The sequence below is a fragment of the Passer montanus genome, unplaced genomic scaffold (genome assembly GCF_014805655.1).
Source record: "Passer montanus isolate IOZ18808 unplaced genomic scaffold, ASM1480565v1 scaffold19, whole genome shotgun sequence".
In the NCBI taxonomy this organism is placed as follows: domain Eukaryota; kingdom Metazoa; phylum Chordata; class Aves; order Passeriformes; family Passeridae; genus Passer; species Passer montanus.
The window spans coordinates 6,468,950-6,496,560 of NW_024366480.1; the positions used below are offsets into that span (position 1 = coordinate 6,468,950).

The 27,611-nt window shown below is 39.0% G+C and overlaps 1 protein-coding gene across 4 annotated transcripts in view; it reads left to right on the top strand.

Moving 5' to 3' along the window:
• Positions 1-2,440: 2,440 nt before the first annotated feature.
• OXR1 (oxidation resistance 1) overlaps positions 2,441-27,611 on the top strand; it is a 260,076-nt gene continuing 234,905 nt past the window's right edge. For 2 of the 4 annotated variants that reach the window (XM_039706068.1, XM_039706073.1), the window contains exon 1: positions 2,533-2,597. The gene's annotated coding sequence lies outside the window, so the exon portion shown is untranslated. Of the gene's footprint in view, positions 2,598-27,611 lie in introns of all 4 variants that reach the window. The other 2 variants (XM_039706072.1, XM_039706075.1) reach the window with 2 other exon arrangements.

The window sequence follows — 27,611 nt, forward strand, 5'->3', positions numbered from 1 at the left end:
TATATATATATATAAAGGGTTCATGAGTTGAGATAAGGACTGGGAGAGATCACTTATCAAATACCATCATGGGGAGAACAGGCTCAAGTTAGAGACATTAATTGAATTTATTGCTAACAAAATCAGAGCAGGATAATAAGAAGTAAAATAAAACCTTGAAAACATCTTCCCCTCACCCCTTCCCCCTTTGCAGATCTACCTCATGCCCAGCAGCTCAAGGAGGCAGGGAATGGGGGTCATGATCTGTTTATCACCTGAAGCTTCTCCTGCTGCTCTGGGAGAAGAGGGGCATCCCTCTCACAGGAGACGGTTCTCCATCAACTTCTCCAGTGTGAGTCCATCTCACTAGCAACAGGTCTCTGAGAACTGCTGCAGTGTGAGTCCATCCCATGGGCCACAGTCCTCCCACAGCTGCTGCAGTGTGGGTCACCCTTCCATGGGTGCAGTGCTCCAAGGACAGGCTGAGAGAGAGCAGGGCTCTCTCTCCAATGGCTCTTCCACAGGGTCACAGCCTCCTCCAGGCATCCACCTGCTCCAGTGTGGGTCTCATCTACAGGTGTGGGTGGATCCCTGCATCCCTTTGCACCTCAGTGGGCTGCAGGGCACAGCTGCCTCACCATGGTTTGTAGAGGAATCTCATTTTCAGTGACTGGAGCACCTTCTTTCCCTCCTTCTCCATTAGCCTTGGTCTGCAGGGCTGTTCCTCACATACTCTAACTCTGCTCTTCTCTGGCCACAATTACAGCTGCAAATCTTTGTTAAATTTCTTCCTAAATCTGTTACCACAGAGTCATTAGCAGTATTTCTAATTGGCCCAGCACTGGCCAGTGGCACCTCCATCTTTGGAGCCATCGAGGATTGGCTCTGTTGGACATGGAGAGAGCTGCCAGCTGCTTGTCACAGACCTGTACCTCCCACCTTCCTGCATGCCCCCTCCCTTCCCCCTGTCCCCACGCGAAAGCTTGGCCTTAAAAACCCAATACAACCTGATTCACTCCCTTTTTAATACTATAATCTTTGTGACGTCATCTCCCATATCTCCAAGTACTGCAGTCGTTACCTACACAATCTTGTCTAATAATCTATGCCATTGTATGCCAGTCTGCGAGGGAAATTGCTTCCTTGCTCTCACTTTATTTGACAGTACTGACAAGTAAGACTTCCTTTCCTGATTATACCCACCTACGTGTAACTGAGGGTTTTTTTCTGAAGTAGTTTTTGCTGAAGGCTGTGTTAGAGTTGCGATGAAAATGAACTTCCAGTGATCTCTCATGTCTAATGAAATAAATGAAACATTTTGAATGTGATCTTGAGTGTACATACTATTGTACATGATGTCATCAGAATAGCAAATTATCATGATGCAGATGTTGTCTGATATTTTTTCTTAGAAGTAGTTTAGTATTCTGTAATTTTTTTTTTCTTTCTCCTGCTAGGACATATACAATTTTAGAATCTGTAGTATCGATATAAGTCTAAAATAATAGGGTGCTCTTATGTTTATTTTTGTTGGTCTTTTAGGAAAGTAGAGAGTGATAAGCCACGGCTTAAAAACCCCATCAGAAATTCCCATTCACAAATACTTAGGCAGCTTTCAGTTTCAACAGCTCCCAGTTTTGAAACACAGTAGTGTCAGTGAGAGGTGATCATGTAATTTCTCTTGCCGCATAGACCTTCCAGCCTAGGAAATTATATTTAGGAGGGCTGTTCTTCACGCTCCTCGCCTCGGACCTGCCACATTCTCATCTGACTGCTCTGAGCTTCGCGGGAGAGCTCCTGAGTGTTTGTCCCTCCCCAAGCCTCGTCCGCATAAGCTAACGCCTCGGAGCAGGATGGAGATGTCTCCAGCGAAACGCCGCATCAAAACGCCGCTCGGCATCCTCCGCCTCTCTATGTAGAACTCATTTGTGAAGCTGCTGCTTCACGGGGTGGCCTGGCCCTGAGACAAATGGCCCGGCCCGAGGTACGCTCGTGGCCCCGGGTGAATGGCCCGGCCCCGAGGTGCGCTCCCGGCCCGGCGCTGGGGCGAAGGGGGCAGAGCCCGGCAGTCGCCCCCTCGGACGCTCTCCAGGGCGCTCCCTGCGCCCTGCGCACCCTGCGCGCTTCGGCGGCGGCCGCCGCAGCCCAGCGCACCGCAGCGCTCCCGCCGCAAAGGTGGCGCAGGCATGGCAGGCATCGCCGGCATCGCAGGCATCCCAGGATGCCGGCAGCGCCCCGCTCGCAGAGCCTCTGCTCCGCCGGCTCGGCGGGGAGAGCCCCGCGGCCGCGCAGGCCCCGGTTGCAGAGGCTCTCCGGTGGCTCGGCGGGGAGGGCCCGTGCGGCGGAGGAGGCGGCCCTGGCCCGGGGCTGCGGGGCCGCGGGGCCGCCGCCCCTTTAAGCTCCAGCTGTTCCTTTCTGCGGCGCCTATTTTTAGCGCGTCCTCTTGGTAGCATCCAGCTCTGCCCCCTCTCTCCGCGCTCCCCCGTCCCCCCCGGTGGTAGGTTCCGCGCGGCGGGGGCACTGAGCATGTCCGAGCGCGCTCGGCAGCGGCCGCCGCGCCGGGGCTGCGCTCGCTCGCAGCGCGGGAAGGAGGGCGCGGGCGCCGCCGCCGCCCGCAAGTAAGTTTGTCCTGCGGTGCGGTGCGGTGCGGCCCGAGCGCGGTGCGGTGCGGTGCGGTGCGAGCGGCGCTGGGAGAGGCGGGGGGGGGGGGCGGGCCCGCGGAGAGGGCGAGATGCGAAAGCAGCGAGCGAGTGTCGGCGCAGCCAGCGCGCCGTAAGAGTCAGCGAGGCTGCGGTGTTCAAAGGAGTTTCTGATTTAACAGATGATACCGCAGGAAAGAAACAGTTTGCGGAGAGAATCTGTAACGACACGGGTTTTTTGCTCTTTCGTGTGACAATTTATTCTAGGTGTTCTTTCAGTTTAGAGGAGGTGCAGTGTTTTAACTTATTGTCAGTAACCAACCAATACCGAAGTATGCCCCGAGATTTTTGCTTCTGAAAATGGGATTTTTATACTAATTTTAAAAATGGTTGTTTTGTTGTTCAGTTCACCTGTAAATGGGTTTAACGCTACTTGTTCCTAATACTAGGGAATGTAAAGTTTTTCACTTAACGTTGAAAGCGGCACGGTGCAGCTGGTTTCTTTTCATGTGCTCTAAACAGAGGAAAGGTTTCAGAAGCTGCTTCCCTATTCAAAGGAAGCTTTTTGATGTTTGCAAAGTTGTATTAAGATAGTTTTCTAAGTAAAATCATAATAGGGGAAGGGGAATATGAAGGGCTTAGCGTGTCACTGGTGGAAGAATTGGACTGAGGGCCAGTAAGATGCTCTTGGTGGACAGCCTGTCTTAATTTTCATTTGGCTTTATCTGTAGGTGTTGTCAGTCTAATGACCCAACTTTTAACATTTTTAAGCCTTGCTTATCTTTGCACGATGACTTAGATTGGGTGTAGTACTCAGACATGAATATTCATATCAGCTTAAATGTCTGTATGCTCAGCCTCGTCAGAATTTAGGTGCATTTAAAAATAGTTACAGACGCAGGAGATGCCATTCCTACTGTGTATATCCTTGAGTCTGTTAATTAGCTTTATGTGGAGACGGGAAGACTCCTGGATTCTGTACCTCTGCAACTCTTCAACTTCTCCCTTCTCCCAAATGAAACTCCCTCAACTCTGCCCGCCGAAGCAGTGCTCCCAGAGAGTAACAATTGATCCGTGGGTTTCTGAAAGCCAGTTTGTGTGATTCGGCTCTGGTTTGTGCACAAATAAACTGCTGTCCTGTCACTTCCATTTTTATGAGTATGCGATAATGGGGGAAAATTGAATACTTGAGTTGATGCTTTTTGCCTGCTGTAAAAGACCACAAGAAAATGCAGCAAGAAAGAGCAGCCTATGTTGACAGCATAGTAAGAAATAAGAAGAAAAATTCTTGTGCATGGCAACCTGCCATTTTTCTCATGTGATTAGATTTGATCTGAAATGATACCTGGTATTTTAAAGAATAAATGTATTTAAAATATGAGAAATAGTCAAAGTTGGAATGTTAAAAATGCCAAATGCCTTTCCTTATGTTCCTGGAGTAATAATTTGTTTAATTATTTGGGTTGTATTTTACTGTTAGGAGGTTTTAATACTATTTATTTTAGTTTCAGAGCTCATACATGTTAATAGAATTATTTCAGCATCCTAACCAGATAACGATTCTTTGATACTCAAGCATATGCTAATAGAGCATATAAGAATATCCTTAAAATATATGTTGTGGATTATAATTCCCGTGCAGACTCAGTTGATTATTTTTTCTTGTCCAGGTTTGAGCCCAACTAGTGGAGATGAAAAAATTATTACAGTAACAGCGGGGTTACGTATTAATTGTTTGAGAATGTCTGGTTAGCAGCTGTAGTGTTTGCACAGCTATATTTCCCTTTAAGCAGAAAAAAAGAAAAAAAAAAGGTAACTAATCTTCTTTCACAGTGCATAGCTTTCTGTAAAAACTTTTTTCTTCACTGTTTGCTTAATCTAAAGAAATATCTTCCATGGGTTTGTTTGTTTAAAAAAGTGTGTCATTTTGCATTGTAGGAAATATACATACTTACTCCTCCTGGATTTGGGGGAATAACAGAACTATTAAAAGAAATGTCAAAATACTTATTTTTTAGTTGAATTTCTCTTAAAAACTATATCCCCCTTCCGTGTCACCCCACCCCCCCCCAGATCCCCAGACCCTGATAAGAATGACATAAATTTTTCTCATAGGGATGTGATGATTCTTCAAGGCTGGTAGCGGAAGGCAGTAGTCTAGGATTGTCAGCACTGAGGATCGTGTGTTAATTCACAAGGTCTTTGCTTACTTGTTTTTGTTGAAGGGCTGCTGTGACTTACTTCTTCTTCACCCTTTAGTGAGTTGCTGTTGTTTCGTGAGTTACTGTAGCAAAACCATTAAACTATGTGTACTGTTGAAACATATGGGAGGTGACAACCTTACAGAAGCAAACAGTTACTGCTGGCAAGCCTGGTCGGGTGTCAGATTAGCACAAGATTGTTACATGATTGTGAAGGGCTTAGCTCAGGCGATACTGATACTTTTGTTTAGTAAAGCCGTTTACTTGAACGTGGGACGGCTTCCTTGTTCATTGCAGCAGATATTTGTTAGGTAGGGTGTCTCTGATATGTGAACAGTTGCCATCGGAGGCAGAAGGAGCATTTTGAAATAGGCAAAGAATTGCATGTGTTTTGAAGCCCGTGGGGAAGACCTTCAGGTGTTTGAACAGACATTGCTCTCTTAATGTCTTTGGGGTATTTTGTGCCTGGGCCAGATGCTTGTGTGGCTCCTGCAGCAGTGAGCTGTAAATTACCCTGCTATTCCAGCATCTGCTCCAACAAGTTTTACTGAAGATTAGATATAGATACAGAGGTGGTAGCTCCTGGGTATCTCATGATGTGTCATACCCTTTAAGACAGGAAGTTATTTGATCTGCAGGTTAAAATCTTTCAGATGGAGCAGAGGCCCCTGTCACAGAAAAACCTTATCTGTGGCTGCAGCAGTACAAGCAGTGAGTTCCTCCTCTATGTAAAGCTACTGCTTGTATCTCTCAACTACACACTGAAGCAAGTGATGACTTCCTGCTTTCTTACATTACTCTGGCAAAACAGGGATTGAAGATATATTTAATTTTTGTTGTTGTTATTCTGCTGCCTACTAATAGGGTGAAATGAGAGAGAGAAGTAGGGGGAAAATCATAAACCTGTGTCAGTCTTCTGTGATATACTGAGAGCTAATTTGAGGTTTGGCTCCCTAACTCTTGAATGTCATGAGGATCATGAGCCCCGCTTTGTTACTCCTCAGGAGTACACTTATTATCTTTGTTATTTGATGATTGAGAAATCATGAAAGAAGAGGGGTGTTTGACATGGGAGCAAAGGGAAGACAGAGAGGACGGCTAAAAGCTGGATGTGTGTCCTAATGGAGTTCTCAGCAGAGCATGAACACAGAGCAAAAACCCTGCCTATCACAAAACAAAGAATTGGACTTTCTCTGGAACCAATGTGTAATGTCTTGCCTATATAGCACTGCGGTGGTAACATGAGGGAAAAAAATGGGATTGTGTGAGTTCCTTCATTAATAACTTGTGAATATGAAAAGTGTATCAGTCTCCTCTTTATTTTCTTTTTGCTGGAGCTGATTATTTTTAGGCTTAGAGTGATAAGTCTAAATCAATTTATGTATTTCTGGTGAACTGTTATTCCTTATGATTTGGGCCCTATTCACTACCCTCCCTCACCCCAAGGTTAAACTTTCTGTTTAACAGTGGGTCAACATTGGAAGCCTGACTGATTTGAAAAGGAGAGTTAAAATTTGTGAAGGAACAAGGAGATTTCCCCAGGACAGCTGTGGGCATTGTAAAACTTGAAGGGACCTTGAGGGACTTGAAGTTACTTGATGAGACTTACCACTTAATAAAAAAAATTCTTAATTTAATATTTTGGAGTAAATCCCTCTCAACACTTGTGTATCCATTGTGCGCTTTCCAGTTATTAATTACTCCAAGTTTTTCCTATTATTATCTAATTTTTAGGCTAGTTTTTTATTTAACTTCCAGCTATCAGGTCTGGCTATTTGCCTGTTCAAAGAGTTACTTAGTGTTCAATTTTTTAATAGGAAAATCTGTATCAATTGATGAAGGCCTCGGGATAAGACTGAGTTCATCAAATCTTTTGCTGTTTATGTATTTTCAATCCTGTTTTATTTTTGTGTCTGTCAGTTAGACTGTTTTCTGTCTCTTGGAAGCTATGCACCTACTGTCCCCTGGATGCAAATGCTTTTCCTAATGTGCAGTAACTTTGCACACAAATTAAATGGTAAGGGCAAGAAAAATCAGGACCCTAATAGGAAGGAGAGACTGTAAAGAAAGCTCTGATGGTGAAGTAGGTACAAGTTGTCTTATGCTTTGATGGGAAATCTATCAGTAGTCAACAGTGAAAGATGAATGAAAAATAATTTTGAGCAGTAAGCAGAGCTTAAGAGACCTAAGCAAAAGCAAGACCATTTCTGTGGAAGATGGGAGCTTTGTTAGGCTGTGAATGGGAGCCTTAGTTGTGCAAGATCCACTGCTGCAGTTTACACATTATTCAGTCATCAGTGACGCTTTGGGACATTCACCCTTTGCATCCCTGTGAAGAACAGTTGACATATTTGCAATCATGGATGTATGATGTTTCTTACTGACCATGTAAAACAAAGCTGTAGCAGTTCTGTCTCAAACCTGGGATGACTGGAAATATTGCCTCCTGAAAGTGTAGGCACCTTGTTTATTCAGTTGATACCATTTGTATCCACTTCTGTTCTGGAAGGTATTCTCATAGCCATCAAGATAGATTACTAGAATCCATCCTGTCTGTCTTCAGTGGGTGATCTCACCCACTTAAGCACCAAATTTGGAGAAAAAATATGCAATGTGAACATGTAGCATGGCTGCGTAAATGGTATGCTTTTTCTTTCCAGACATTATATATACAATTCTCATTTATTTCACAGTGAACTTGACTTGTGGAAGCAGAAAAGAATTGTCTGCCTCCTGTGTTCCTTCATATAAAATGCTTCTGGGACACATAGATGTGAAACAAATTTCATAGGTAAAACATAGTTCAACTGAAGTACTTGCATAGATAAATAGTATCCAGAAATCTTTACATAAACTTTATATATAGACGTGCATACAAAGACAAGACTTTGATACTGTAGTCAGAACTGTGTTTTTCCCCAGAGCATAACACAATCAGATTCCATGAAGATACTTCCTAAAATAGCTGTAAATACATTATTAGATATTTCTTAATCTAACTGTAGCTATATAAAACCTTAGTAATAAATCATATTTCATAAATAATACAGAGCACACTAAAAGTGTTAGTATTTATAGTCACTGCAGTGCAATTGGATTCACTTGTGAGTTTTCTTTATACTTCCTTTCTGATTTTAAATTATTAATACTGTTCTATTTCAGAAATTGATATTTGTATACCACTGATGTAAATCCAATCTATCCAGTATATGAATCTTTGACAGTTGAATTCCAAATTGTCTTATGCATTTTGTTGCACAAAAAAGCCAGGGCATCCATGATGTTTATAAAAAGATATTCCAAAGTGATTGATCAATTAATATTACCTTTTTTTGTAGCTTCTGGAAAGAGAAACTTAACAGCTTTTAAATCCCCTTTAGAGAAGGAAACAGCTCTTAACCAGGACTGCAAGAAGCAATTGCAAGAAAAAAGGATGCAATGGGAAGCAAAATATTTTTTTTCTTCTGGCTTTGATTCTCCATTGAGATCTTATTGTTACTGTCCTTGGGTTTTCAGTAATTTTCTCTGAGATTACTTTTATTTTACCTTTTTTCATTTTTCCTGGAGTGTCTGTAAACACTAACTGCAGTGAAATATTATAGCCATAGGACTAATGCTAACTCATTAGTAGTCAATCTCACTTCTACATGAAACCTCAATCCCCTTGTTGTACTTTCTGCTTGAATAGTTTTCAAAGAACCACTCTAATTTTATTTGTGGACTTAAACTACTGATAGAATTCCCACTCATACCTTCTGTTGCCATACTATATTACCATGGCAAAAATAAATTGTGTCTTTCTTTGCATGCAGTTTCCATATGCCAGAAAGGATGATAGTAGCAGGAATTGGCTGGTCCATGTGGAATGCTTGACTGTGAAACCCCTTCCATATGCAAACTGTCATACCTCCTTTTTCTTGTTTCTTTTTTTTTTTTCACTGAGGTCTGCCTCACCTGAAATCTTACATACCTGAGTTTGTGCTCCAGTAAGAAGTTTTACCTGAAGCAATGAGAGATTTAGCCACCTCTAAAATGGGAACAGTTGAATAGCTAAGTGTGAGGAATGTTTTGAGGTGGCAGTAACTGAAGTGGCAGTAACATCTGTAAAATGAAGATATTACTAGCTGCACAACATAGCATGATATGAAAAGATAAATTCATTATGTTGGTGAAATACTCTGATACTTGGAGAGGCTCATGAGGAAATTGATACTTCTGGTATCCTAGCAGAGCTTAGCTAGAGTACCCTAAGGCTATAGACTGAACAACTCTGATCACACTAGACACCAAATACCCTATCTGCTTACTCAATAAATGGTGCTCTATGAGTGTTGGTGGAAACAAGTGCAGTGCTCTGTGAAGACATAACTGAAAATTGTGTAAAGCTGTTAATCTCTCCTTTTGGAGAAGATTGTTTAGACACCTGGTGACCTGTGGCTCTTAACTGTGCTGAAAATAGCAGCCACAGTATATGAGGTGTTGGTACCTGATGAAGTCCCCATCAAAGTACAGCCAACATTCTGATCTGGGGGAGAAAAGCTCCTTGTACTGATAATGTGACTGTGAAAGAAGAGATCTGTGTAACAGTCTGCATAATCATTAGTAAGTGAATACAGAAAGCAGCAATTATGGCAGAATTAATGTACAAATGGTCCTGATTTTGGTGAGTGTGATACTTTTCCTTACACTACATAAAGGAAATATCATCAAAATCATGTTACATGTCTGCTGGAACTCTAGTACATGTGTACATCATATCCAACAGCACTAGCAGAGGTCTGCAAAGTGGTTAAACCCAGAGATGGAGGCAGTGGTTGTTGTGGGCCAAGTGGAGGAGCAGCATGGCTGGCTGGAGTTTGCAATGTTTGAAGTGAAATGTAACCAGACATTATAGGTAGGGACCTTAAAGATTCTCTAGCTCCAGCCCCCCTGCCATGGGCACATCTCCCACTATACCAGGCTGCTCAATGCCCCATCCAACCAAGCCCTGAACACTGCCAGTGAATAGGGCATCCACCAATTCTGTGGGCAATCTGTGCCTGATTTTTTACTGGGACATGGCGAACAACAAGTTGTCTCTCTGCAGTTCTGTCACAAATGTTGCAGAAAGTGTTGCAGGAAGTTTTGAGTGGGGTTTAGATTATTCCTAGATATAAAGCTTGACTTCAACTAAGCTTTAAAGGGAAGGTATTGCAAATATAGTAATATTGAGAAACATCCAGAAGAGATACCCTCACCTTCGCATACATACTTTCCCCAAGTTCCTTTACCTTCTGCCTTCCCGAGATTTCAAGGTCCTGTGAGTCAGACATGGTAAAACTGTAGCACAGGCAGAATGCAAACTTGTTTTTGCTCCTCCCAGTATGCCCTCAGTCACTTCTAACCACTTCTATTTCACAGGTACATGCCCGAAGGCAGATGTTTGGTGAGATTTTGAGGCAACAGGTGATTAAAAATGAATTCTCCTAATGAATTGATATGTCATCTTCTGTCACCTCCTTTGGGGAACATAAGATACCAGTGGCTGGAACCCATGGGTTTTTCTTCAGGTGAAATAAAGGAAATCTTGAGGAAATATGAAAGTTGTCATTGATAGGGAGGAAATTGTTCCATCTCCATGATCTCTACATTCCTGTAATTGCTAAATGCATCCTGTTTTCTACTTCCCCTTTGCAGTTATTTTAATTACAACTCACTACAGTGAAAGTACCTGTCTCATGCTGTCTGAGTGAATCCAAAAGGAAGAAGGAAAAAAAAAAAAGTAAAAAAATGTCCTTTATTTAAACCACATTTTTAAAATGCTCAGCCATGTTGTTGATCAGTTTTCTGGTTTTAGTTTTCCAAATGTATACCTCTATGTAAGCCAGTAGATCTTTAGATAATAAGATGATTTGGTTTTAATAACTTCCTCTGAAAATCACAATAACTTAATTTTCCAAAGCTACGTAAATATTTTCCAGGTGTACTAATTCACATTTGCCAAAATGAGCCAATTTTATACCTGTGTGAGGGAAAAAGCATAGACCAATGTGATTTAGGTCACTTCATGTTTAGTGGAGGTTGAAACACTGACACAGATTGCCCAGAGAGGCTGTGGGTGCTGACCGGTGTGATTTAATACCTATGATTTAGGTCACTTTATGTTCAGTGGAGGTTGAAACACTGACACAGATTGCCCAGAGAGGCTGTGGGTGCCCCATCTCTGGAAGTTTTCAAGGCAAATCTGGATGAGGCTTTGAGCAGCCTGGTCTAGTGAAAGGTGCCCCTGCCCATGGCAGGAGAGTTGGAACCAGATGATCATTGAGGTCCCTTCCAACCTGAATCATTCTGTGATGATTATTATAAAGATTTTAAAGATTAGTCTGAAAAAAGTGGGGCTAAATTGTGCCAATCTACAGAAATACAGACTGATATGGTGTGAGGCAGCAAAGCTGGTGTCAGCAGCTTGTAGTGTTCTAGGTGCTTGTACCTGACATTTTATACCACAGTGCTTCACCAGTGGCACCATGCAAATTTCAGTGCATCCAGCATTCAGTTTCCATGCCAGGATTATATTACTCAAGTTTGTTTGGAGTTCTGGACTGTTGCAATTTTAAACCACTAGTGTTTTGTCATGTGTCTTTGTGTAGGAAGATTCCCATTTAATACAACCTGAACTGTGATAAATTAATGATTGTGACCAACTCTGAGCTGTAGGACATCTGAATCCTGCAAATGTGTTTATGCTTAAGATACAAGTAATGGGCTAACTTGAAAGACAATCTTATTACATCTTCAGACTGTTCTTGGTGCATTGTTAATCATACCGCTTCACAGGTAAAGAAAGGTTAAATGATAGTATTTTTCCCAAAGAAAACAAGCTTATCATCCATTTCTTGATTGTGGATTAGAAACACAACATTCTTCCCGAAGGACTTCAGAATATAACCTTGTAAGGTGCTTTCTCCAAACACATATCTATTGCCTTGTGTAAGAGCAATTAGGAGAACACAGGAAAGATTTCATTCTGGTAAATCATCTCAGCTAAAACAAGATTACTGTAATTGTTCCTGAGTATGTGATATTTAGAAAAAGTTTCTGTTCCTTGAAACAGTAATTTTTTGTGATACTTGTTTTGATATTGTCTCAAGTAGGCTCTTGATGTTGAAGAGAACACAGTTGTATTGATGCATAAAATATATGTATCACTCTGGATGAAGGAAAGTTTTACTCTGCAAATGAACATTTGCATTTATACAGTATCATAATGATTTAATGTACTTGTAAAAGTGCATGTCTCTTAATTATGAAGAACAACACTGAATCTCAGGTGACCACTTGCGTCAAAACTTTTGTCTGCCTACCCCAAATCATCTAGCCTGCCTCTGCATACTTTGACTTTTTTGGATCTTTAGTTATTATGGATACACTTTTAGTATTGCTAGTTGGCTACACTAAGTTCTCCTTTTTTTTTTTTGTTTTTTTTTGTTTTTAAATGCTGATGCAGAAAAGTAGTTCATGTAAGACCACTAGGGGACTGTTTTAAGGATGGTTGCACTTTGGGAGCTTATCATAAGATAACTTGAGAATGGATGGCTAAAGGTGAGCTACAAGAACAACATTTAATTTCAACCTCAAATTAAAGTATTAACTAATAAAACTTGTGACAGGAGATTACAGAAACTATGACTTAGTCTCTATGAGTACTACTACATTGAAATTCATGCCTAAACTTGTACTTCTTTTCTTTCTTGCATGCTATCTGTATTTGGAAGTTCTAGTTCTCATCTTTCCTATCAACAGATGTTTTTGCTATGAATTGATGATCTAAACCAAATAAAACTGTGCAGGCAACAATAGTTCCTCAGTAAAACAAAGAAGCTTAATCCTTCCCTTAAAAAGCTACTTCAGCAGGCTCTAGGGTTTAGGAGAGGGACAGACTTTGACTAATTTTATTTTAACATATATAGGACAGCTGGATGATTTTCCCTTGAACAGCTCTACAAATCAATAAGTAGTGAAAACTAGGTTCTTCCTATGTGTTGGTGAAGGGTCAGATAGTGTATTGCTAACAGCTTTGAGCCATGTGTGGATAATATTCCTACCTTCTGTTTGTCAATGGAGAAGCAATCATGTTTATATTTATATATTTATTATAATTAGGTCTGCGTATATTTTTTGTCTTCTACTTTCTGGTTAATTGGTGGAACTAAGCTGCCATGAACTGGATATGCATGCTACTAAAAGTATGAATTTATAGTTTTTTCTTAATCAGCTTTAAAATCACATAAGAATTTTTCTGGTGAAGCACCACTGGTTTTATGATTTTTTTTTTTTTTTGCGTGTGAGTGGTACCTAAATGTTGTTCACCCCAATGGAGAGAATGGCTGCAAAACATATTGCTGGTGGTGTGGTCAGGAGAGAACTCATTCTGTGATATATACCCTTGAGTATTTTAATTGTAGTATAAATAGGAACAAATGCCTCAGTTTTGTTCTTTGCAACGTCCAGCCTGACATGGTGAGAAAAATGATTTGCACAAGTTTTTTATACTGTAGTATTTTGTGTTACTCTTTTGTTTCAAAAATTGCAAGTACCTCTACTGTGCTTGCCAGTAAAACAGAGATTACAGGAATAGAGCAAAACCCCCCTTCATTCTCCTCCAATTAATTTGATTCCTGCTAAAATCCTGTTTATGTCTGGAAAAGAATGACCTTGAAACATTGTAGTTCACAGTTCACATGTTTTGGTAAATATTGGCTTATATACTGGGTGACCTGAATAAAAATAATTAGTAGGCAGTGGACTCTTTTGTTGTTGAATTTCTTATTATCTTTTTGAGGTGTTCATTTTTTCATGTCCCTCTATTTGTTGTATGAAGGATAAATTTAGTATTGTGGAATCAATAATGACATTTCCTATTCCATGGTCATAGCTCTTATTTAATGCTTTCAGCACAGTCATTTTTATAGATGCTCTGCATAATGTATCAGCATGGGCCAGATTTTTGTCTGTGACTCAGAAAATGTTGTAATTATATTGGTGCAGGCTAAGCTCCATCTCTTACTTATGAGGCTATAGTCATGGTAGTGAGTTTTCTATATGAATGGAGAATTTGTAAGCCTGCACCAACATTAAATAAATAACCTCTGACAAGTGTTGAAATTTTATTCCAATTATGTGATCGTGTTTGGTTTCTGTCAGAGGGCTCTGTTGTTCTCCAGCACCCCCATTATGTGCATGCACTTGCAGTGAAGGGAAGGTAATTTGTGGCCTCATGTTCTGTTGGGTAGTGGTGAGGTAATTTTGGTAAGAAAGTACGTTGTCACTCTTCCTCCTCTTATTCCCTGAATCGCTTTGCAAGTGCCATAGTTGAATATTGCTGGAAAAAGTGCCTAATGCAGACAGCCTGAAATAATGTGAAAACTGCTTGTAATAGCCTCAGTTTAATACCAGAAAGAGAATAGAGGAAACTATGCACAAATATAGACAGCCCGAATCATCAGCTGCTGGTGAAAATCTCCTGCACGCAGAAAAAATACTGACTTCCACTCTAGTTCAACAGAGCCATATGAGTTTTTAAAACTCATAGGCATGGGTTTAATCATTACAGTGTATCAGTTTTACCTGAATTAAGAGAAAATAAACATTATGATTTACATCAACAAGATGTACAGAGCTGAACTAACAGCAGTGTCAGTTAGGCGTTTGCAGGGCACAGGTGTTTGGATGTCCCATTTCCTCTGTGCTGCCTTACTTTTTGGGATGATGTAGTTCTCTAGGTTATATATGGACATCACAGCTAAGAAGGGTAATAAGATAAGCCCCCTTTGGCTAAAAAAAGAACTGTGCTAAGCTTGAGGATGACGCACGTGTAGGCTTTCCTTTGGACTTCCACCCGGAACTGCAAGAATACATGAAAACCCCTTCCTCCTCAGCTAATGAGGTCCAGGGGAGTCCCCTATTGCTCACTTCTTGTTTTGATCTGCTGAGAACAGCCTCCTAAAGCAGGAAACTTTCTGACCTTTATTCAGTGATCTGTCAAAATGTTTGGTAGGTAATGTGTGATGTTTTTGCTCAACCCTGATTTCAATTCTACTATTGTAATCCTAAAAATCAGGTTAGTAAGAAGTGGAATGAATGTCCAGTGTCATTTTAGTAGCACTTAAGCAAGCAGCACTGTTATCATTGGTATCATGTCATATAGAGTTGGTTCTAATAATAAAAAATGAGATATTACTTAACTTTTTGATGGTTTTCATATTCATAATGACTTGAAAAATAATTTAGAGCATTAAGAAACAACTAGACATATGTTTCTGAGGCAAAAGAATAAGAAAAAATTTAAAACCAATAAGTTTTAATTAGAAAAAGTTTAACTGTATAATTAGCCTTATTACAAAGGCATAACTAGGTCCCATTTTCTTCTTCTGTAGTTGAAATGTCCCATGTGAGCATATATAAATCTTAAAACTCTGCAAATAGAGACTTGAATACCCACCACGTTTCACTTCTGTCTTATTGATCTTAAGGCATTATCAACACTCGCAAATAGACAATTGCAAATCCATCTTAAAATTTAAGTGCTTGCCATTTGCATGATATTCTCTCATGAGGCTTCTCTGTCTGAGATTTCTCTTTTCAATTACCATTTGCTGTCACTCAGAACTTCTGGCACTTTAATATTATAATGCAAATACCTCTGAGTCTCTCCAGGTTTATCAGTCCTTTTTCTGTTTCCATGCTGTTTTCAGTCCCAAGTAGGTTTAAAGAAATGTTCTCAAACAACTTGATTGGTAAAGGTTCACAAATCAATAGTAACAGTTCATAATTTCATGGTTCTCTGAAAAAACAAATAATTAGGTTGTTTCTCTTTTGACTTTTTAGTGAAATTACAGGTTCATAAGATAGAATCTAGGACTTCAACAGAACTTAAGTGCCATGGCATAAATTAACTTCAAAATAAGAAAACTCTAGTATTGGTAGCATTTGTAGCATTCCTAGTGATGAAAGCAAAACATAATGACTTAAGAGTAGATATGGTGCTTGTGGCTTATGTCTTATCCCTGTACATGTAATTGGCCAGAAAACAAAAGAAATCTCACAATAAAAGGTTCATATAATTGGCTGCTCTGTTCCAATGCTAAGGTCAAAGCACTGTAATGTCTATGCTGATTTTTTTTTGCTGTTCTAAATCTTGAGTCTTAGCTGTTCCTAAATAGAATTAAATTCAGTCATTGCTAGACATAATTTTCTGCAGTGCTAAATTCTCACTGGGTTTTAAAAGTTTAAAAATATTTGGGCTTTTACTGAAGAGAGTAAGAGCTGTGTGTGGTGATGGTGGTTGAAATCAGACAAAAAGTTGCATGCCAGGGCACAGTGAACACAAGACCTTATCTTGCCAGGCTCCATCATTGAATTCTGCACAACTAAATTTGAACTTTGCTCTTGAATTTTCCAATGAGGGTGTCTATCTTTCTATCCATGGATGACCTTCACAAATACTGGGTCTTTGTTTTTCAGGTTAAGTTTAAGAATGGCATCTTTTGTTTTAATGTTTTGTAAGTGGCAGTACAGGTAACTCAATTCAACCCTTTAACTACTTTTTTGTTTGTGTATCTGTTATAGGAAAACTAAAAGCAAGGAGTCATTGTTAGGTGTTTGGCTGCAAAACTAGATGTTAGAAGCATGCTAACAAACTGAGCATTTTTTTTCTGATATTTTACAGTGGTCCTTTTGGAATTGATAAAACCTTCTTTTAAATTTCTCCAGTTGTGGTGTTAAATTTCCTGAGTATCTAACTGTGAATCTTATGCCTCTTAGTTTTGAAAATGCTGTAGTTTTTGCTCAATTACTTCCTTGTCAGTGTGATTCATATATTTTCTACAATATCTCTCATTTGACAAAGTAAATCTGTGTGCTATTTCATTACTCCAGTGGTGAATTTTAATTTGTTTTATATTTTAATTTCTTCTTGAGAAGTGACTTTATGACCTCAGTTTTATGAGTCAAGAAGCTCCCTTCTGTGAAATCAGTCTTTTTCTATTTGACTGAGGCAAATTTTATGTACAACATGAGCACAGAACTGATTTTACAGGCTTTTGTTAGGAAGTTTGATGGGATTTTTTGGTCCAGCTCTGGTCTTGTCATACACATTTACTTGGAATTTCTCTAGTCTGTGTTTTAGTGAATGCTCTGATGTTGATATCTTGAGTCATTCACTGTACATGTCCTTTCAAGTGCTTAGGATAAAGCCTGTTTTAGATGTATATTCAGTGCAACCTACATTGTTCCATTCATCTCTGTGCTTCTTCCTCTGCTCAGAATGGAGTGGGTATAATTTTGGCAGCAAGATTTCATGCTACTTGTTGCTCATAAAGTTGAAAACTCCATCTGGAGAAGATACTTATCCAAACTGTTATTCTGGTGCAGTTTGTTTTGAAGTTATTTGTTTCAGACTGGGACTGGGACCAGGGACCAGTGGTATGTTAGATAAAGATGGACTCCTTTGGAAATATTTTTTAGTATATTTAGGTGTATACCTGTAGTTTCAGACTGCTTCATGTCCTAGTTCATCTATGTTGTCTTCAGTATGTTTGTGACTTTTTTCTCCCTCTCTCTCAAACATGTTTTCAAGTGGATTCATCAATTAATTTTCTTAATTTTTTTTATTTTACAAAGTCAAAAATAAAATTGCTTTGATCTACATTTCTTGCAAATTCTTTAGGTTCTATTGCACGTACTACTTGGAAATTATAGTTCAGTTTGAATGGAAAGGTTTAAGTTGTTTCTAATTGCATTTTAGCTGTCAAATGAAATATTGTCTAGTGTTGTGTGAAATGTTGTTTCTTCTATATGCAATTGAAAGTTGGTAATTTAGGCTCAGCCTTTTGTGAGCAATTTTTTACAATATTTAAAATTCCTGTCATATAACAGAGGATCACTGTGAAGTATTCATGGAGGGAATAGTTTCTTCTGATGTTGTTAGATTGGTCTTGAGATCTTGTTTCTAATTAACAAAAAGAAGCCCAGCAGCATCCTTTCATATCAGGGAGAAAACTAGGGAAAAATGTAGCATTGAGATAAGGCAAAAATTAAAAAAAAAAGATAAGTGCTTCAGCAGAATCTTGGAGACAGTCTCGTGAGTTGCAGTTTTTCATTTTATATTTAATTTTCCTTTGTAAACTGCTTAGGAAAAATAAAAAGAAAATAAAAGATAAGACTATTTTTTCAGGAAGAATGAGCTGTTCTAATCTTTACCTACATTTGGCTGCTGCAAACTACAATAGTTAGGTCATAGACATATAGCAGCAAATAAAAATGTAATAGTTTAAAGATAAGTCTAATCACAGACAAAGTCTGATACTCAGTAGACTCTGTGAGTGGCTTGCCCTTTTTCCTCACAGACTCATGGGAGTGTGTTCCTTCTGTAAAATCTTCCTGTTTTCCAGATTTTGCCCACCCCTCCTTGGGAAACTGTGATTTCTTGCAGGGATGCCTGCCAGGAGGTCCCTGTGGGGGCAGGTGTGGACCCAGAGCATGCTTCTGCCACCATCACTTGCCATCTGGGCTGCTTTATTCACCTGGAGTTCACATTCTTAAACATATGTACTGATATTTGTTCATTTCTATTTTCTCTCCTGTGTGTATTTGTGCATTCATAAACCAGCGTGTTTTGAACAGTGATGGTTTGCATTCTCTAACCCAGGAGTAGACTAAGGGCTTAGAGAAAAGGATATTTGGTTTATTAAATGGCAGAATATGTAAACCAATATTTTTCCTAAGTTCTGTGTATATGTAATATTGAGTCTTTAACTTCTATCTTCTGCACCCTTAATTTAATCTCAGTGAAAGGAAGGATGTCAGTTCTAAAAACTACATTTAGAGCTGTGACAAACAGCATTCACTGCAAAATGGGATTTCTGATGGAAGCAAATATGCTTCTAAACAGTAGTTCTGCTTCCCAAAAAGGCAGAACCATTGTAACACCCTATGATGGGGTGACAGACAGGGCAATCCAGGCAATCACTATAATTTGCTACATATACTTAGTCCTGAATGACTTAAAATTAATATCTCCATAAACCTACATAAGTGGGGTGTGCGCCCCACTAGATTTATGCATTTCAACATGGTGGTTCTGTTCGTTCATTCCTGGCCAAAGAGTTTCTTAATTCTGTTTGTATACATACATATGCTGAAGGTCTTAGTTATTAATAAAATATAGTAAACTATTTTTTCAACCTTCAGAAATCCATTTAGGCTACAGATGAGATTACAGTTGATGAGCCTGGATAGATGAGTTGTGATTCCTATATATCTTTTTGGAAATATTGTACACATTCTCCTGTAAATTCAGGAAATAGGCAGGCAGCTCTTAGTGAAGTTTACAGTATCGAAAACAGGGATTGATTTGTATCCTTTGGGCTATGTTCTTTAGCTATGTCAAGATGATAAACAGAAACTCCATGTTAATCTGACTTAGTAAGGAGCTTTCAGGATGCAAGTTAGCAGATTTGTAATCTGCCTGTTTGTAAACAGATACTGTTTTTGACCTTGCTCGTTCTGGATGTGCTTCATCACTGCCTCTTCAGAAGAGCATAACGCATTTTTCCCATTACCTAAATTGCACCAAAAAAATTGGAAGCCAGAGCTTTCTGCCATAGATTTCTCAAATAACTGCATTATCCCACAGCTGAGAGCCCAGTGCTGTTTTCATGTTCTTATGCAATGCTTTTAATCCTCAGTGATCAGCATCCCTTAAGAATTAGTGTCCAGTTTTTCACTCCCATTATTTTTATGGGCTCACAGTACACATACACTTGTGCTGCTTAGAAACTACTGTGTGAAATAAATTGATTAATAACAAGCTGTATTTAAGTGTTCCACTGCTGGGTCTGTTGTCTTTTTCTATTACTTTTTTTGTTCTCATTTTTATTAGGCAAAATAAATCATGCTTGTCATTTAGTTGGCTGAAAAAAAGTGAACACCAAACTCTTAAGTTCTACCTCTTTAAAGTGCTGAGTGTTAATTTGGCTTCTCAGTAGAGACTGTCTTGAGAGGCAATATGACTATATTATAATTGTGTGAAAGCAAAACATCTGCAAGACCGAAGGAACATCAAGTAGGTTTGTTTTCTAATAAGGTACTTGAGAAGGAATTAAAATTATTAAAAAGATATTACTGCTGTGACATGTAAAATAATAATCCAGTGCTTTGTATCTTCCATTTCTCACACAGAAAGCAGAAGTTACTTAGTGGGAATCTCATCCTTGGAAGTTTGCTTGCATAACTTTATCTTTCTAGGATTAAGCTAACCAAAAAGGTGTCAGGTTGGGTAATACCGTGGAGATTTTATCAAGAAAATAGGAGCAGATTTCACATTTTGCATTTTCCTCAACCCAGTTTATATCCTGTCAATTATATCTATTCTTGTGTCAGTAGTGGTTTAGTTTGGCAGTGGGGTGATGGTATTCCTGTTGCCTTTTCTATGAAAAGTTAAGTCCCTGGATAGCTTTTCATACTGTATGCCCATTCAGAGTATCAGCACTTGATCCATGAATCCCAGCTGCAGAGTGAGAGTGTAGTGGTGACTGTGGATCTAACTACTCCTCTGTAGCAACTCATTTTCCTTTTACATGACCTTTTTATCCCATGATTTAAAAACGTCAAATCCAGAAACAAGTAGCTAGGCAGTGTGAATTACTCACAAGTGCTGGCTGCAGCCAATTTCCCCTGCTAACAGAGAAGTAATCAATTTACTCTTTCTTCTTTTTTTAAACCAAAAGTATACCTGAAACTGACCAAAGAGCACATGGCTAAGTAATATCTTTATCAGAAGAACTTTTAATTGATTTTATATTGATTTATTTGTGAAGTCTCCCAAAATCTTGCAGGAGCTGCTGTATTTCTTTGTGCTTAGTGAACTCCTGCATCTTCCCAAAGTAAAAAAGAAGGCTCTGATGGTGGAGATCATTGCACCACTGCAAAGATGGCATGCAGCACATCATGTCCTCACACACTGTATCTTGCAATCAGTGGACAGATACTCAGTAAAGCAAAACTGAGTAACTCTATAGCAGACTGAAGCATCTGTCTCACCTACTCCCTGTCTTGGCTTCATGCCTTTTGCACATGATGTCAGAGTCGCCTTGCATCACTAGAAAAGCTGACAGGCTTCTGGAAGGCATTTTTGGATCTTGACTTCAGGTGTTTTAGTCCTTCACTGAATCTATCATACTCAGTGTGGTAGAATGCCAACTGCTGCCATTTTAATTCACAATGAATAGCAACCAAGTTCCTTGAGGTGAGTGGAGCTGCTTAATTAGGAACAAAGCTGTAAACAGAGTTTCAGAATCTGATTCAAGGAAATCTGGAAGAGACTTACTGATAAACAGGAGAGTGGCTATCTTGCAAAGCACTACCTTTTTTGCTCACGTTCACGTGTGTGCACAAATACCCAAGTGCACAGCACCTTTGTCTCTAATGGAAAATTTGCAGTCAGTTGCAATTTGGCTTAACATGTTATACTATGGCCAGATATTTCGAGAAAGATTTTGGATCTGAATTACCCATTTTCCTGCACAAAATTATTGGCTGTAAACCTTTTTGTTTTCTTTTTTTTTTTCCCTCAGCTAATTCTAATTAGTCATAAAGTGACTTCATGAAATCACTTCTGACTAATTTCTCATGAAGTTATAACTGACTTCAATTGCTTTAAACTGAAGTTTTAAGTAGATTAGATAAGTAGATTAGATAAAGAAGGAATGATTTTCTGTGAGGATAGCAAGGCATTAGAAGAGTTGGCCCAGAGAAGCAGTGGATGCCCTGTCACTGGAAGTGTTCAAGGGCAAGTTGGATGTGACTTCGAGCATCCTGGTCTAGTGGAAGGTGTTGCTGCCCATGGCAGGGAGATTGGAGCTGGATGATCCTTTCTAACACAAACCATTCTATGATTCTGTGACTTCAGCTTCTCCATCCTTTTCAAGTAAGTAAAATATATTCAGTGACAGATTGATCTGCCTATCATATAAGGAACTATGAAGCAGTTTGTTGTATGTTAAAGACCTAAGTGTTTCTTGCTTATATTCAGTTTCTCTTTTGGGAAAAAAGATGTCATAAATGGCAGTTAAGGAGAGAACTGCAGAAGAGAGGTAAGCAAGAAGTGACCAAATAAAAACTGCATAATGGAAGAAAACTTATTTTGCTTCCCTGAACATGATACAAACTAAAAAATGTTTACCAGCGTTCATGACTAAAAAGAGAACCAGGTCATTCTGCCTTTCTTCCCTTCCACTGTCACTGTAAACACTCCCTCCTAACAGACCCTTTCAAACAGTTTTGTGTTTTTAGGCATTATCTTGCACGTCATCATGCTACTACATGCTGTCTTCCCTACTGAGAAACTATTATAGCACGCTGGACAATAAAGGCTGCCTGCTGTGATGAATGCTGGCTACCCAAGGGCAATGACATCCCTCTTGACTTCACTTCTGAGTTGCTGACCATGCCTCCCATCAGACCTATATGAAAGATCTTAAGAATAAACTGATCCTCAGTTTTGTTATTTTATCTTAGCTGGTGAAATAAATTTTAAAAAATCCTAAAAAAGGAAAAACGTTTAAAGCGTTAGAAAAAGAAAAAAACAGTTTATTGTTGTGTACAAAGTAACCAACTAACAAAATTAATTTTGTTAACGGGAGGAGGAACTGCAAGTTAGCACAAATGGAGGAAAAATGGTTTTTTAGTCTTATCTTTACAGCTTGGTGACTTTATTTTTAATTTTTATTTTTTCTCAGCGCTTCAAAAAATGTATTTCAACATCTGACTTATGTATGGTTGCTCCAAGCTGCTCATAAATAAAGCTAATCAAGACTTCTTATTGATTTTGATTTCTTCTCTCAGACAAAATGAACCCAAGAATGCTGCTTTTATCTGCTTGTAGGAATATTGTTTTCACGTATTTAGATAATTGCAGCAGTAGTTTTATCAGTTGTTGATTAATTTGGAATTTCAAAGTATTTCTAAGAGTCAATTTCCTTCTGTTTTTGTTATCTCATGCTTGATTTTTATTCATTTTACATTTAGCTTTTGGTTTGATTGGTATGTTGAAAAGTTTGTGAAACAACTGTAACATTCTGATTATAAAGATTTGGAAAAATCCTTTAGCTTTTATTACATTATTTAGTTTTCAAATCTTAGGGTCAATTCAATTATCCTACAATGTTTTCCTGATCTTCAGTGATGATATGCAATGTTTTTGTTACAGCAGAGCTACACTAGGCATGTTTCCCTCTAACAGGTTTCCTAATTCTTTCAGAACCTACTATGCAACAGACATATTTGATTCCTCAGGGTGCAAAGGCAACCAGAATGACCTATTCATTGCTCGTGTCTTACTCCCAAAACCTGTAATTAAGTCTGACTTTATTGAAGCTGGAGCCTCTTACAGGGTAGTGACATGGATGTGCAAGCTGTTGTCCAAACAGAATATCCCAATATCTAGAACCTGGAAAAAGCAAAACTTTCAAAAGATTCTTAAACAGTTGTGATAAATTTTGATTTAGAATAACATGCCAGGAAAGAGATGCAAGAACAGTTTCACTTGCACATGCTGTAGTGTCTCAGTTTTTTTAATTAGGTGTGCCAGGATTTGCAGCCTGCCTGCAGGCTGCCGGGTTTTCTGGCTTGCTGAAGGCTATGGCATCTCTACAACTGGGATTTCCTGGGCTCAGCTCCCAGTGTGGCATCTCTGCACTTTTTTAGGATATACTCTCAATGGAGTCCTTTGAAGCTATTCCAAGAGTTGCATGTGAACCACTCCAGGAGATTTTACCCCAAAATCATTAGCTTGACCTCTATTCTTAATCAACTGTAATCAGTTTCCCACATTATCCAAAATGCTTATTCTGGTTGCAAAATCCTGTAATACCTACATTACCCTTGACAAGGATGATTTTCAGTTTTTCCAGTAGCCATCGTTTGGAGTGCCAGGAATGTGCCAGGGCCAACAGCTACAACAGTCTTACCTCTTGTAATACTGTCTCCCTAAATCATCCTGGAAGAAATGGTTGCAGATCCTGTGTTTGAAGGCAGTTTGGCAATCAGGGACCTGGTCTTCATTATAGTTAACTGATATCTGAGCAGCCCTTTCTCAAACCCTGCAGAACAACCATCTGTGTTTGGCATACCTGGAACCCAGAGGGGCTGTCAACTGAGCTGGAGTGCAGATGGGGAATTCATCAGCACTTGAGAAAATGTAACCCTGAGACTGATGTCTTCCATAAAAGTTGTAAAAATTATAATTTGGTGATGTTATAAACTTCTTGTAGCAATAGGAATACCATTATTGCTGAATAGATGCAATAATTTAAACTGTGGAACAGGCACAAGTGTTTGTATTAAATATCTGTAATTCCCATGTAGAGGAAGTAAGGTGAAAGCTGCAAGAGTAAGAGGCAAAAGGAGACATAGAAAATACAGAAATATCTTGCCCTAGAATTGCATTCTAGTGCAATTCAGATAAGACATTTCTTATCTGAAGATGTAAAGGATGGAAAAGTCATTTTAATCTATTCTTTGAGTTGGTTTGTTAGTACCAGTTCTTGGCCTGGGGACAGCAGAGGTTAACAGCAGTGCAGTATTTTCTGTACTTCTACATGACAGTGAACAGGGTGATGGTGGTAAAATATGCTGCATTAGGACTACATGTTCTAGCTTTAGTGTCAAAGATATTTTAGCCCCACAGATGATTGATGGACTAGATTTTTTTAAAAATTTATTTATTAGTCAAACCTTAACTCCTATGAGCTTAATGGTTTCCACACTAAGATATATAGGGAGCTGGCTGAAGCAATCACATTAATAAATCCTTTTTGAGAAGTGTGATATATGCTGAGTTCCAAGAATTTACAGATATGAGACAGGGAATGACTAGCTGTGTAGAAACACTGGGAAAAAATCCTGACAGAAGAACAGCAAACTGAATGTTAGTTACTGATGTAGAATGATGAGGAAGAAGAAAAATACCAAAATGGAATGTACTAGCATTTCTATATGAAAGATATAAATAATTTCTATTTTACTCAGTTTGCATTGAATACCATCTCCAGTTTTGGGCATCCACAGCTTAAAATGTGAAGGAGAATGATCAGAAACCTAAAAAGCATGATGTCTAGTAAAAAATTAATTTTAAGTGGATATTTTGTGTAAAAAAGAAACATTGAGGACACATGGGAAAAGCACTTAAATATGTGAAGTGATTTTGTGAGAAAGAGTAAAGAATTGTTCTCTGTGTCTGCTGGGAAAGTAACAAATAACAAGCTTGAATTGTGGCAAAGAATTCTGTTTTCGGGAACTATTCCATGGGGGGTTTTCCTGGGGTCAGTGGTGGGAGACAGGGACCAGGGAGCCTCAGATCCATGTGACAACAGAGAGCTTTATTGTTCAAACTTACTTCATGCAGGGGGTTTGAAACACCCTGATCTGAACTGCTGATCAGCCTGATCCCCACCCAGCCCCCCTTCCTGACCACTCCGCAGCTTAGGGTGGGAGGTGACTGGTGAAGTCCTTGTGGAGATTTGAATCCAACCTATCCCTGTCTCATCCCAGCACTTGTTTTACCTCTAGGCTGGCTGAGGTTGAAGGTCTGATATGACCAAATTTATTTGGCAGCTACAAGCCAGCTGCAGCTCTGACAGGGAACAAATATCTAATGCTTAGAATCAGAAAGGATTTCAGATTGTACAATCTCCATCCTTTGAGGTTTTTAACAACAGGCTATAGTTAGGCAAATATGTATTAGAAATGGCTTAAATACATCATATTTTGCTTTGGACAAAGATTAAGCAATAATTAGTCTCCTGATAGCTTTTAACTGTTTAGAACTTTTCTGTGTTCATTAAATTTCTGACACTCCTGTGATCCACTTATTGTTTGTTCTACCAAATAGAACCTTAAAAGTTGAGCATGTTCTTTGTTGATCATGTCCTTGGATGGTTTCAGTTTGGGGTACTCCTGGTGGTATTTTTTGTCTCTATTTTTTGCTGACTTTGTAAAATAAATAAATGTGTCTTCAAAGAATAATATCCTCTGTGGGAGTTAATTTTGTGACTTCTGCTTGGAAAGAAAAACAGTAGAACTTGTGTTGATCTTTAGGAGTGGAAAGTTAGAGCTGTGGCTTCAGCCAGTGTTTTTCAGGGTGGTACTGAGAGACAAATTAGTGAAGAATTACTGTTAGGGGTCACAGTCCAACATGAGCCTTTTGTGTCACGATAAATCCACCTTAGCTACAGCTGTGCATGGTGTGGTGAAAGCTGCATAGTGCCAGGAAGTGGAATACTTTAGTTATTTACCAAACTGAAAGGGTAAGCTTTGATCTAAAAGACTTCTTTACTAGTTCTTACAGATCTGGCCCAAAATTTTGGTCTGAGAGTGGCAGAGTCTATAGGCAGCAGCACTCTTGGATCTGATTCTAGCTGAGAACTTCACTATACAGCTTTCATCTTCAAAAGGAGCAGAAGTAGAAAGCAGCAAAACTGGTTGTATATAATTTGTGAAAAGGCAATAAGGTACTGTAAATATTTTATATTGTCATTTCTGTATTTGTGACTTCTGAAAGATAAACCATTAATGTCATTAAGTGAATGGCAGTGAGACAACCACAGTGATTATGAATGAAAGGGATATTTTGGTGTTGGTAACATAGGAATAAATAGATGGACTTGGCAGCTGATTAGGGGAGACTTAGTAAATTAACTGAGAAAAGCTTTATTTAATACAGTTAGGAAAACCTGCATTATCAAATCTTAGGGTATAATCTTCAACCAGCTAGTGACTAAGCACAAATACTCTTCACATTGTATTGAATAAATGTCATTCTTTTTATTATCTTCTTTTTGAATAACAAGCTAAACAAAATGAAAGTGTTTGAGTGTCTATTTAATAAGAAATTGATATATTGAAATCACTATTTCTGTATAGTTAAGTGACATCTTTAATTTAGATATAAGTAATTACCACTGGAGCTGTAGCTATGAAAATCATTATCATAGCATTAGTTTAAAAGTCAAAATTTGAAGAACAGAATCTATGTATTCCTAGGATGAATCTACTACCATTGTTGTCTCTAGCTTCTGTAATTAGGCACAGACCCCCCCTTTTAAGCCTGTTTTTACAATAATAGCTAATAAATTCATGTACTTGACATATTCTTTTTTATCTATCTGAGTTGTACTCACTAGTCTCTTGAATTAGTTCAGATAATTACAGCCAAAGCTTATCTTCATTTCTCTATCTTCCAGAAGTTTCTACCTTGGTTTGGCTGACTGGAGACTCAGGTCTGTACAGTTCTATTCCCTGCTGCTGGTCACATTTAGCTGACATTATTTTATTCTGAGGAGAGAGGGTGTCTGTTAAAAAATACAATGCTTGTGAAATACTGGATTAGCTTACAGTGCCACTACATTTCATAATAGAGCAAAAGAGTACAGAAAAGAGCAGTTCATCAGCTTTGGTCCCAGGAATTGTCTTATCTCTACATCTTTATTTATGTGGAATTACTTATGATCCCTGCAGTCCTCCCTCTGCTGCTGTAAATTATATAACTGTGTTATATTTTGTCTGCAGCATATGGAAATCTGATACATTTTCTCAAATGCCTTGTAATCAGACAGGAGTAAAACTGGATTTATGTGGCAAGGATTTGGTAGTGGGGAAGTTGCAGGGGTGGCTTCCCTGAGATGGCATCAGGAGCCATCCCAATGTCTCACTGAGCTAGCTGCAGATTTTCCAGGGTGAACCTGCTGCTGCTCAA